General features: G+C 34.8%; 1 pseudogene; it reads left to right on the forward strand.

The window, feature by feature from the left end:
* The first annotated feature begins 8183 nt into the window (after positions 1-8183).
* LOC149534411 (cytochrome P450 94A2 pseudogene) lies at positions 8184-10384 on the forward strand (annotated as a pseudogene).
* The last annotated feature ends 1967 nt before the right edge of the window (positions 10385-12351 follow it).

Consider the following 12351-nt stretch of genomic DNA (forward strand, 5'->3'; position numbering starts at 1 on the left):
ACCTTAGAGGGGAGAATGTCAGTTAATATTGGGACCAGAAAGATTAGGGGAAGGACATAAAGAATGGGAGGAGACTGAAGGGTATATGAATGGGTAAGAAGGTGAGTTGGATAGGGGGATTGGGGAGGCTTTTAAGGATATTGAAATCTCCCCAATTCGAAACTTAAAAGGAAGATTGAGGGAATCAAGTTTGAAGGAGAGTCTGAATGGGGAGGAAACAGATGGGGGGGTAGAAGATAAGGAAGATTTTTTTGGGATGGAGGAAAATTTGATTATGAAAGAACATAGAACTATTGAAAAATCTTAAAGTAAAAAACATAAGGTGTCGATTGGGGAAAGTCAAAAAAGGGGAAGACGAACAATCAATGCATTGATATAAATAGCTATAAGTGTTAGAGGCCAAAGTAAAATGAAATTGGTAAGGGGTAAGAATCCCTCTCTAAAAGGATGAAGATCCTTTCATGGAATGTCAAGGGATGCAATGCCCTTGAAAAAACTTGCTTAATTAGGAAAGGCTTGGATCAAGCAAAACTGGATGTAGTTTTCTTGCAAGAAACTAAGGTAAAGATTACTGAAGTAGAAGGCATCAGAAGATAGTTTTGTAGATGGGAAAGTGAATGGGAAGCCACAGAAGGAGCCTTTGGAGGTTTAGGTGTCCTTTGGAAAAAGGAAACAATAAAGGGAATTGTAATATAGTCTAAAAGGAACTGGAAATGGTTAAAGCTCTCCTCAAAACAATTGGGATTTGATCTCAATGTGGTTAATGTATATGGCCCTACTCAAAGTAGGAAGAAAAAATAACTTTGGAAAATAGTTACAGAAATGTTGGAAATTTTACAAGATGAAATTACCATAGTAGGGGGGATTTCAATGCTATTTTATACCTTAGAGAAAAAAGGGAGGAAAAGGATGGAAATAAATTTGACAAGAGGACTTTTCAGCCTTTGTGATGGACAATGGACTAATCAATATTCCCTTCAAACAAGGAGAGTTTACATGGAACAACCAGAGGAAAGGCTTTGTTAATATTGCTAAAAAATTGGATAGGTTCTTATTAGGGGGGATTGGACTAAAGTTGATTGGTTTGTACATGTGGAGATTATGCCTATCCATCGGTTTGATCACTTTCCCATTAGTCTCAGATTTTAGAAGGAACTCACCCCAGATCAATGTCCTTTTAAATTGTTGAGAGTGGATGGTTTTAAAGAAATGGTTGAGTGGTGGAAGGAAGCTCTAAAGAGGGAGGGGAACATGGCTTTTAAAATATTTAAGAAGCTCCAATTTATAAAAGGAAAATTATAGAGAATCTTTTCAAAACATTTTTAAAAGGAAAGAAGATTTGGAAGCTAAATTGAAAATCTTGAATGATAAAATAATTCAGGATGGAATGAATGAGGATGATTCTAAAAATGAAAAGTGGCTAAAAAAAGAGTATGAGGAGACCTTGTTAAGAGAAGAAGTGTTCTAGAGGTAGAAATCCTGAGAAACATGGCTGAAGAAAGGGGATAGGAACACAAAGTTTTTCCATAACTCAGTAAAAATTAGAAGAGCTCATAATAAAATCTTCTCAATTAAAAATGAAGTGGATGAGGTGACAAATGACCCCATCATGTTGAAAAATTCTTCAGTCAATTTCTTCAAGGATAGAGGAAGATCTGAGGTTGGAGACGAGGATTTATATGAGGAAGTTTTGGAATGCATTCAAAAGTGCATTACAGATGAGCAAAATACAAGGTTAAATGATGTGGTCTCTAAAGAAGAAGTAAAAAAAAGTGCTCTGGGGCTTGGGGAAAGACAAGAGTCTAGGACTGGATGGATTCATAGGAAGTTTCTTTAGAATTATATGGGAAAGCATTGAAGTTGAAATCTGGGAAATGGTGGAGGAATCTAGAAGGGGTGGGTTTGCTCTCAAAGATCTAAATAATACTTTTATAGCCCTTGTTTCAAAAAATGAAGAATGTAACTCTTTTGAGGATTTTATACCTATCTCTTTATGCAATATTATATATATAATTATTTCAAAGGTTGTGGCAAATAGGCTAAAAGAGGTACTAAAAGATGTAATCTTAGACGAACAAAGTGGGTTTGCTCTAGGAAGATCAATTTTTGAAGGGGTGATTATAGCTCACGAAATGATCCATTCAATCAGAACAAACAAACTCTACGAAATGATGGTCAAGCTAGATATAAGAAGAGCTTATGATGAGGTAAATAGAGTTTTTTTATTTAAAGTTTTGAAAAAAAATGGTTTCAAAGAGGAATGGATTAGTTGGGTAAAGGGCTATTTAAATTCAATTAGGTTCTTAGTGCTGGTTAATGGGAGTCCCCAAGGTTTTTTTGAATTGTAAAAAGGGATAAGACAAGGTGATCCTCTGTCTCCTTTCCTATTCATTATTTAGGTAGAAGTCTTCAGAAGGCTAATTAAGGAAAGAAGGGTTAAATGCCTATGGAAAGAGGTCAAAGTGGAAAGGGGAGTAGATCCTATTTCACATCTACAGTTTGTGGATGGCACATTCCTCATGGGGGAAGCCCCAGGATGGGAAGCTAGATTAATGAAGAAAACTTTGGAAATTTATGGAAAAGTTTCAAGACAAAAAGTAAATTGGGCAGAGTCTAAAATTTTCTTTTTTAACAACCCTCTTTATAGAAGAAGAGCTATAGGAAGAATTTTGAATATAAGATAGGGTGTTCTGCCAAGTAACTATTTAGGAATTCCTCTATTCCAAGGACAAAATAAAAGTGAAGTTTGGAAAGGCTTCTAGCTGAGAAGTGTTTGAAGAAGATGGAAGGCTAGAAAGGTAAGTGGCTAACTTCTACAGGAAGGATTTTGTTGTTAAAATTTGTTGTTTCAGCAGTTTGGATTTTCTCAATGATGTGCTTAAAAATATCGAAAAAGGTGATTAATCTAGTGGAAAAGCAGATGAAGAAATTCTTCTAGAGTGGGGCAAGAGAGGAAAAAAAGGCCGCTATTGAAGTGGGAGAAAATATGCAGGCCTAAGAAATTTGGAGGGGTAGGTATTAGGGATTAGACCACAATGAATATTGCCTTAGGGGCTAAATTGGTGTGGTAGATGGCGAATGATGCTAAGCAACTGTGGATGAGGATCCTAAAGGCTAAATATTTGGATTCTAATGAGAATATAAGTATTTTAACTATTCAAAACCTGATAAGAGGGTCAGCCATATGGAATTTGATGCTATCATGCAGACATGTTACTACTAACCATACATCTTGGGTCATAGGAAATGGAAATAGGGCAAAGTTCTGGGAGGATTCTTGGAATGGATACAAATCCTTAGATGAGGGTTTAGGTGATGAATAGTTGAAACATAATTTATGTGAAAGATGGGGTAGGAATGTTAGAGATTATATCGAGGAAAGTGATGGGGTTCTTGGGAAAATATGGATTTGGAAAGATTGGCGAGTGGAAGGCCTTTTAGAGGGACAACAACAATCCCTAAAGGAGATCTTCAAGAGAAGGAATGTATGCATATTAAATAAAGAAGATAGGATAAGCTAGTGTGCAACAACCTTAGGTAAATATTTAGTTAAGGTGGGATATGAAATTTTGGATTCTAGGGTTGATGAATGCTTTGATGCAGGGGACTTATGTTGTAGCAAAGAAATTCTCCCAAAGACCAACACTTTTACTTGGCTAGCAATTCAAGGAAGGATCTTAACAGGAGAGAGAAGAAGAAGATTTGGTTTCCATGTCCCTACAAAGAGTGTAATGTGTGAAAAGGATGAGGAGAATGTGGATCATTTACTTTAAAATTGTGAGATAGTAGTACAATGTTGGAGTCATCTTCAAGGAAAGATAGGATGGGAAGGTCCATGCAACTTTACCCTCAAAGCTTTTTTCATTGCATGGCTGAGGGGAGGGAGAAAAAAATGTTTACAATGCATTTGGAGAATATGCCCCTTAGTAGTAATATGGGAAATATGGAAACAAAGAAATATGAGAATTTTTTAGGATAATTCAAAATCAATGAAACAAATTTTAAATTGAACAGATCATTCTATTGAAGAAGTGGTGAATGCAACGATCTTTAGGAAAAAATTATCAAACAATGTGTTTATGGATTTGGACAAGGCAATTCAGTATAGATGGCCAGGGATTAAAATTGGAAAGGTAAGAGATACACGATTAGCAAATTCTAAAGCTAAGAAAAGGGAGGGGGTGAAGTGGAAGGCCCCTGAAATAGGATGACTAAAAGCATATTTTGATGGAGCCTCCAAAGGCAATTCGGGAAATTCAGGGGCTAGATGCATTGCTAGGGATAATATGAGGGATTTTAGTGGCTTATGGAGCTTTAAAGTTTGAAGGATAGGACAAATAATGAGGCTGAATTTCAAGCTGCATTGTTAGCTCTAAAATGTTTAAAAAGTTGAGGGTGAAGAAAAATTATTTTAGAAGGTGACTCAATGGTGGTGGTGTAGGCGATAAGTAAAAATTTAATTCATGCATGGCACTTAGGAAATCTGTTAGAATCAATTATGGAGGAGTTAAATGGGTTTGAGGAATTTAAAGTTTGTCATGTGTTTAGAGAAACTAACAGGGAGGCAGATGCTTTGTCAAAATGGGTAGTAGGTTTAGAGGATGATGGGAAACCAATTTTTGAAGATTATAGCTGTTGGAATATGATGGAGGGAGCAAAATTTTGCATTTATTAAAAGTCTAGGACAAGAGGTTAAAAATGTTAATAAAATTCCCGACACTCGGTGTAATGGATGTAGTGAAAGAGACAATTGGTGGGCTTTTTCAAAACTCCATGCATCATTGGAAGATCAACATGGACATTGTAGCTATTGCAATGGCATGGGGACTGGAAGTTGAATGCCTGGTGGAGGAGGTGGAGTGGGTGATGGAGAACTTATTCCCAATGGATATAATTGTGGGCATGGACTCCCTTTTGGAGTGGGCATGACCGAAGAAAGGTTTTGATTATAGTGAATGCTATGAAGATTACTAGGAAGGAATGAGAAAGGGCCGAATGGGTTTCTTGTGGTGGCCTATAGGTGTGGAGAAAGGAGTTTATAAAGATAGAGCAAAGGAGGCATGGACAAAATTGGAGGCAGAAATTGAAGGCTTTTTGGAGGAAAGTGGGTAGAGGGTTAGAGGTTTTTTTATAAATCACCATGAAAGATGAGAAGTGTGGGGGGGGGGAAGAAGGATTAGGAGGATGGATAGGGAGAAATTCCTGATAAGGGTGGAAGATGGATGAAGATGAAAGGGAAGAAAGACAATTTTACTGAAAATTTTGAGGCATAATTGATCTATGGTCTAAATACTCAAGGGAAGGGACTTTTTGAGGCATGCGATGGATTTAGAATGCGAAACAAGGGAATTCAAAGCAAATATAAAGGATAGTTTTTGAGAGCACGCTATGGATGGATGAACGAATGATGTTAAGGAAGGTGTGCTAGATAAAGGGATGAAACAAATAAAGGACAAGGGCATAGGAAAAACTTGGAATGTCAGAGGAAAAAGTGAATTTCATTCTCTTTTCTTCTTTCTTTTTTGTTTGATGTTATCTGATGAAGCCAAGTATGAATGGCTAAGATGTATATGGGGAAAGCTTCGTGATAGAGGGGCTGAGGGATATAGAAATATTGGTTGTATAAATTAAGGGTTATAGTTATAGTAATGTATATGTGAAAGGATGACCACCTTGGGAAATTGGTTGTAACTTTGTTATTCTGATACTTTAATAAAAAAACTTATTACTGACAAAAAATAATAATATTGATTAATAGAAAACTTTTATTAATTATCATTCATATAATAATCTACTATCACTAACCTTCATTCTATATATTAATTGGAAAATTATTAGTATTTATATTATGCATTTAAATTTATTAATATAATATGGTAAATGATATTTTAATAATATATTCATCCCTTATTATAATTAAAAATTAGATAATTATATACTATAATATATTATTCTTTATTTAATCTATTCAAATATAATATAATTATAATTATATATATTTTTTGATTATTTAATCATATATTTAATTCTTATTATTATTAAAGTCTATTTTGGAAAGGGGACATTACAAAATATACAAACAATGCAAAATAAAAGGCTCTAAACATATACTAGGACTCCAAAAATAGTGTCAACCCAAGACATCAGATAGAGAAAATTGACCCTAGAAGGGTTTCTATATGTATTTATAAAAATTTTATATTTTTTATCAAAATTTTTATTGATGAGCGATTTAGATGAAGTTTTTTAATAAATAGCCATGTCTAAAGAACTATATACTTTTTAAAAAAATATAAAAGAATAATATTGAAAGTGTTGTTTTTAGTTTCAAGGAAAAATATCATATCTTTAAAGTATTTTTACAAATTTATATTGACTTTAAGAAAAAAATGACTTGATAAACAACCTTACAAAATTGTAGTCAAATTTTGGATCATTATTATTAACAATTTATCTAGTCAATCTTTTTTAATTTTTAGTAAATTAGAACCTAGAAATATCACAATCCCTTACAATGGAAGTTCGACAAATAATAACCAACATTAAAACTTCAAGAAACAATATATGGCATCAACACTACTAGAAACCCAAAATCCCTACCCTACTAGATAACTTATCCCATTATACAATAAAAAATATCTTAGTTGTATTAGAATGATCATCATAATCTCAACCACATAAAATCAAGCTAACACTCTCACCAATAGAAATAAAATACCAACATCAATTGAAATCTTAATGATCCCATATTTTTGCTTATTACCTATGATCACTTAATGCTAACCAATGCATATATTTATCATATATAGATGTGTTAGGCTTGTGTGACGTAAATTTTAAACAAGTATTTGATAAGACATCAGATTTACTAAGTTAATTACAAGGCACCAAATTCTATAAGTTTTGGATAGAGAAGAAAAATTATAAGACATAAGAAAAATAATATAGCACAACCCAAATAACCATCAAGAGCATAAGTAATTATTAGGGTTGCTAAGTGACCCCAATTCCTTGAGAGATTTTGGATGTGATCTTTACAATCATATTGGTCCAAGTCCTTGGCCAAAATGATCTCCATCTCGTGTTTTCCTTTCCCATTTTGCTTCTTAATCTTTCTTAGTTTACTTTGGCTATTGACAAACCCCATCGTAGCCTTTTTCATTATGTTGTTAGTATTAGCACACAAAGAGTTAATCACCATTCCCATTTGAGTCTTGCATTTATGAAACTCTTATTTCCTTGATTCAAGATATTTTAATCTAACTTGCATGTTAACTATTCATACCTTCAAGCTAGACACTATCATCATCCTCATCCTATGAAAAATCTTGAGTAGTGTTAGTGCCTGAATTTCATTCGTGCTCCTAAAAAATAGTAGAAGAATTAATTCTCTATTCTGGATTAAATGTTCCCCTTCCTTGAACTTATAATTGTTTAGAATAGAATTATCTCTTTTGCATTCCTTAATGTAATTTTCGTAAGACTTATACTCTTCATCCTAATAATTCTAACAAGAATTGTCATCCTTAAGGGCATAATCTTCATCAACCATAGGGTTAGAAGGTGGGTCTGGAAGAGACCACCCACCATCATCATTTTTATCTTTTCTTCTTCCTCCCTCCTGAGAGGCGAAATTGGAAGCACCGGATGAGGAAATCTTTTAGCATTGGTGGCAAAAGGTCACCTTAATAACAAAATCTGACCAAACTTGGCATCTAGAAAAATTTCAAGATTAGTAAGATTCAATTCTTGATTTCATTCAAGTTTTTAAGAATTGTTTGTTTATCAAAATTTCCATAAAACTTAGAATACATTTCATTGAACTTGGAATAAATTTGTTCCATACAACAATATTGAAAAAAATTCCATCATTATCTATCACTCTTAGACATCATACATTAAGAATAAAATTAATCTTAGAAAAAGGTAAAACTTTTAACTATTTAACATTTTTAATGTACAAATCAATCTTTATTATCAAAATGCAAAGGCGAATTGTAATAAACAAACGAAAGGTGTTGACATAGATGTGATGTAAATTGAATGAAGCATGGCTAGGATAGCAAAGTCGATGTGACAAATTTGATGCCACAATGTCACAAATGGCGCTTCCAAACAAAATGCACCAAAAACAAAAAAAAGTCAATCATATATAGATCATGAAAGATCAAATGATAGAAATTTCAAAAACTTTCATTGTGTTTTATTTTTTAAAAATTTAATCAATAGTACAATTGATAGGAAGGATAGCGGAATGAGGATAGGAAACAATTTACTTATTCAATTCGTAGATGATACCTTGGCTTGTGTGAGCAATAGAGCTTCGTTAGGCATTTTCCACATGAAATGTCATGGGTTCTTCCACCCTTTCCCCATCTTCCACACCCAAGTTCTATCAAGACGGGCTTGCATAAACGTCCAAAACTTCGGATTTCTGAACCATTCTCTTCCATCCGTCTTTTGCCACCAAAAAGTTAAAAAACTGAAGGATTATCTCGAAAAGAATTGACGAAATCATTTACCTATACAAGCCAGGAGCGAACATGGCTCAGTATAGCCTCCACTGCAATTCTTACGAGATGTTCCTCCCTTGTATTATTGCACTAGCACCTCTCATCTTCATCCTCGTACTGCACTTGTTCCGCAAAAAAACTGATTCAAATGGGCTGACTCTTTATCCCATACTTGGCTCTCTCCCCACGTTGATTAAAAATCGGCACAGATTTCACGACTGGGCTGCAGAAATACTCCTCACTGTTCCCTCCGCTACGGTCCATTACCACCGCCCGATTGGAGTAATCGGTCATCTCACTGCCGACCCTGCTATTCTGGAGCACGTCCTCAAGATAAGAATCGAAAACTATGAAAAATCACCCCGCTTGAAGTTTCTTGTACGCGATTTCTTGGGCGGTGGAATCTTCAATTCCGACGGAGAGCAGTGGAAGATGCAGAGGAAGACCGCCAGCTATGAATTCAACACAAAATCCCTCAGAAATTTCGTGGTCGAGACTGTGCAGTCCGAGATCACAGATCGCCTGATGCCCGTCCTTTCCAATGTCTGCAACAATGGAATCTCTGTAAATTTGCAGGATGTTCTGCAGAGATTTGCCTTTGATAACATCTGCAGAGTTTCCTTCGGTACTGATCCTGCGTATCTTCATCCCTCTCTTTCTCAGCTGCCGTTCGCCCGAGCTTTTGACGATGCCACGGAACTAAGCTTCGGGAGGATCTTTTACAGCGTGCCCTTTGCCTGGCGAATCAAAAAGATGCTCAATATCGGCTCTGAAAAGCGTTTGAGAGAAGCCATCGCTGTGGTGGACGAATTTGCACTGGGTATTATTCGATCCAGAAGGAAGGAGATTGCAGACATTGAAAGTAAGAAAAGTGGGTCTCGGCCCAGAGACGACCTTCTTTCCAGATTCATGGCAACTTTTGGCACTGATAATGATAATGACGAATCAACTGAGATTGAGGAGAAATTAGATGTGCTGACTGACAAATCCGATCTGTTTCTGCGAGATATGATTATTAATTTCATGTTGGCAGGCAGAGATACTTCTTCTACTTCTCTGACTTGGTTCTTCTGGGTTCTCTCCTCTCATCCCGCAGTGGAACAGGGCATTCGCTCTGAGATTACAGAGATCTTAGCAAAAAGAGGCAAGGTTGAGGATTCCGAGAAGTGGGTTGTTTTTAGCTACGAAGAATTGAGAGAAATGCAATATCTACATGCAGCTGCGTGCGAGTCTCTGCGCTTGTATCCTCCCGTGCCCATCAATTCCAAAGCTGCCCTCCAAGACGATGTTCTACCAGGCGGTCGATATGTGGGCAAAGGGTGGACTGTTGATTACAGCATGTACGCGATGGGCAGGATGAAAAGCATTTGGGGCGAGGACTGCGAGGAGTTTAAGCCCGAGAGGTGGTTGAAAAACGGGGAGTTTGTGGGAGAGAGTGCGTACAAGTTTGCTGCATTCAACGCTGGGCCGAGGATATGTCTGGGAAAAGAGATGGCGTTCATTCAGATGAAATCAATCGTGGCTTCTGTTGTCCATAGTTTCAGTGTGAAGGTGGAAGAGGGATTTGTTGCGAGGTATACGCTTGACTTCAACATGCGCATGAAGGGAGGACTGCCGGTTACTCTTACAAAAACACGCCATTAATTTGCTGTACATGACATTGTTTGCCGTTGTAGCTGATCTGTGGACCACCAATATGTGATTGTGTTCGAATTCGTAGTTTATATTTCTGTTTGAAAGACTGGATTGCGTATGTTCTTAGCTTCGCTGTTTACTTTTGTCTCAATCAAGTAGTTTTAAGCCGCCTTGGACGTATTTAAGGTGTGTTGTCCATTTGATGATATTGAAAAATGGTTTTTTAAATGTATCAAGCAATTTAGCGTTTTTTCCTCTTCCGAAATCGTCTCGTATCTAATTAGGGTTAAGAAGGGTGATTTGATGTATTTAGTGAAAAGAATTCTTAAAAGAATTTTGTATAGGTTTGATCAAAATTTAATTATGGAATTTCAAGAGTTGAAAATGTAAAATATTTGTTTTATATATTTATTATTAGTTCCTCGCGTAGTCTATTTATGCATCAGTTAGATGCAACTAAACCAAGAACATCAACTAATCATATTGAAGATTTTCTTAGCATATATATATATATATATATATATATATATATATATATATATATATATATATATATATATATATATATATATATATATATATATATATATATATATATATTTCCTATGTTCATAAATTTATACATATTTTTAAAATATTAAAAAATCTAACTGTTTTCATAAATTTATACATATTTTTAAAATATTAAAAAACTTAATTGTCTTCATGTTTATTGGTCAAACGCAAAAAATAATAAGAGAATATTTAATAAAAAATAGGAAGCGAAAGTTCAATTTTCATTAGAAATAAATAATGAAAAATTAAACTCTCTGGAAAGTACTTATATAAGTCCTTACATATAGTTTGTTCTTTTTGAAGCTTCTTGGTTGGACATGAACTTTGAATTTGGAAGCTTTGACTTGCCCACCACTATTCTTCATCGACTTGGCAACTTCCAACATGATAACTTGCAACCATTGTAACCTGCAATCATTTACATAGAAATTAGGAATTATACTTCCAGTGCTAAGCCATGTACAAGTAGAGTAAAGAGTAAAATACTTGAGAACCAAGCATCTGTATTCCCTCTTGCAGAAAGAGGAATTAGCGTCCATATCTGTCAATAACAAACATGGAGAGCACTTTAGCCATTTTGCCAATCACTCTTATAATAACAATGGACATTAGAAAGGCATTTGTCACAAACCCAATTATGCTAGATAACACCAGAGTATAGAAAGCAAAGACAACTGAGACAACAAGAATTAGAGTTGTTGCTGCCATTGAGAAGATATTTTAGATTCCTCTGCCTCGACACCAAAAAGTAACAAGTGCTGAGAGACCCTAAGTAAGAAAATCCAATATCTCACATAAAGTTTTCAATAAATTTTAGTTCAGATTGAAACCCTTCCTTTGTTCAACAACACTATAGAAGTAAAGGCGCGAAGGCTTCAATTAAAAATATTGTATGTTTGACATTAAAATTGAATTTCCATGACAAATTAAATATTTTTCTTTCGATATAGACAAGGTGAGACAAATCACAGACCTAATATTGCTCAATATCTCCTACATTGCCAATTTTACTCATGAAATGAACAATAAAATACAGTTAAAAACTTGGGAAGAGGAAAATTTACCTATAAGAGCAATTTGATGCCATGCAATTAGTTCTATACCCTGATTTCAAGAAATTGAATAGATCCAAGTTTCCTTAAACTAGAAAGTGGGTCATCCAACACCTCCCTTCTCCACTATCTAATCCCAATGCCAATTCTGAAGTAGGAAATACATCAAAGAACATATTGCAAAGATTTATTAAAATTTATATTAGGAGTGAGAGGAGACACAAAACAATTCATATTAAGATTGAGTACAACCAATTTTGTAAAAACTAAAAAGAGAGAGTTTCTAAAATAAATAATTTTAGAAATAATAGAAGTAACTTTCTCAGATCATGAACCACCTAGCCAAAGCTAAAATAATTATGAACAAAACCAAATTTAAAACAAAATACACCCAAATTATTTTACAAACAGTGGATTGGATTATAAGAAAGAAAAACTTCACGATCAGATAGGTTTCAACTCAAATGGACTTAAGGCTCCCTCAATGCCCAATCCCTGATTGGCATCCATTCTCATTTTCTCTACCTGTCAGCAAATGTTTTTATTGTGCTTCAATTTTGTTTTTACATATTGTTAACAAGGTAGACATGTTATCT

The sequence above is a fragment of the Cupressus sempervirens genome, chromosome 10, assembly GCF_028749045.1.
Source record: "Cupressus sempervirens isolate cs-2001-9-10 chromosome 10, ASM2874904v1, whole genome shotgun sequence".
NCBI lineage: Eukaryota > Viridiplantae > Streptophyta > Pinopsida > Cupressales > Cupressaceae > Cupressus > Cupressus sempervirens.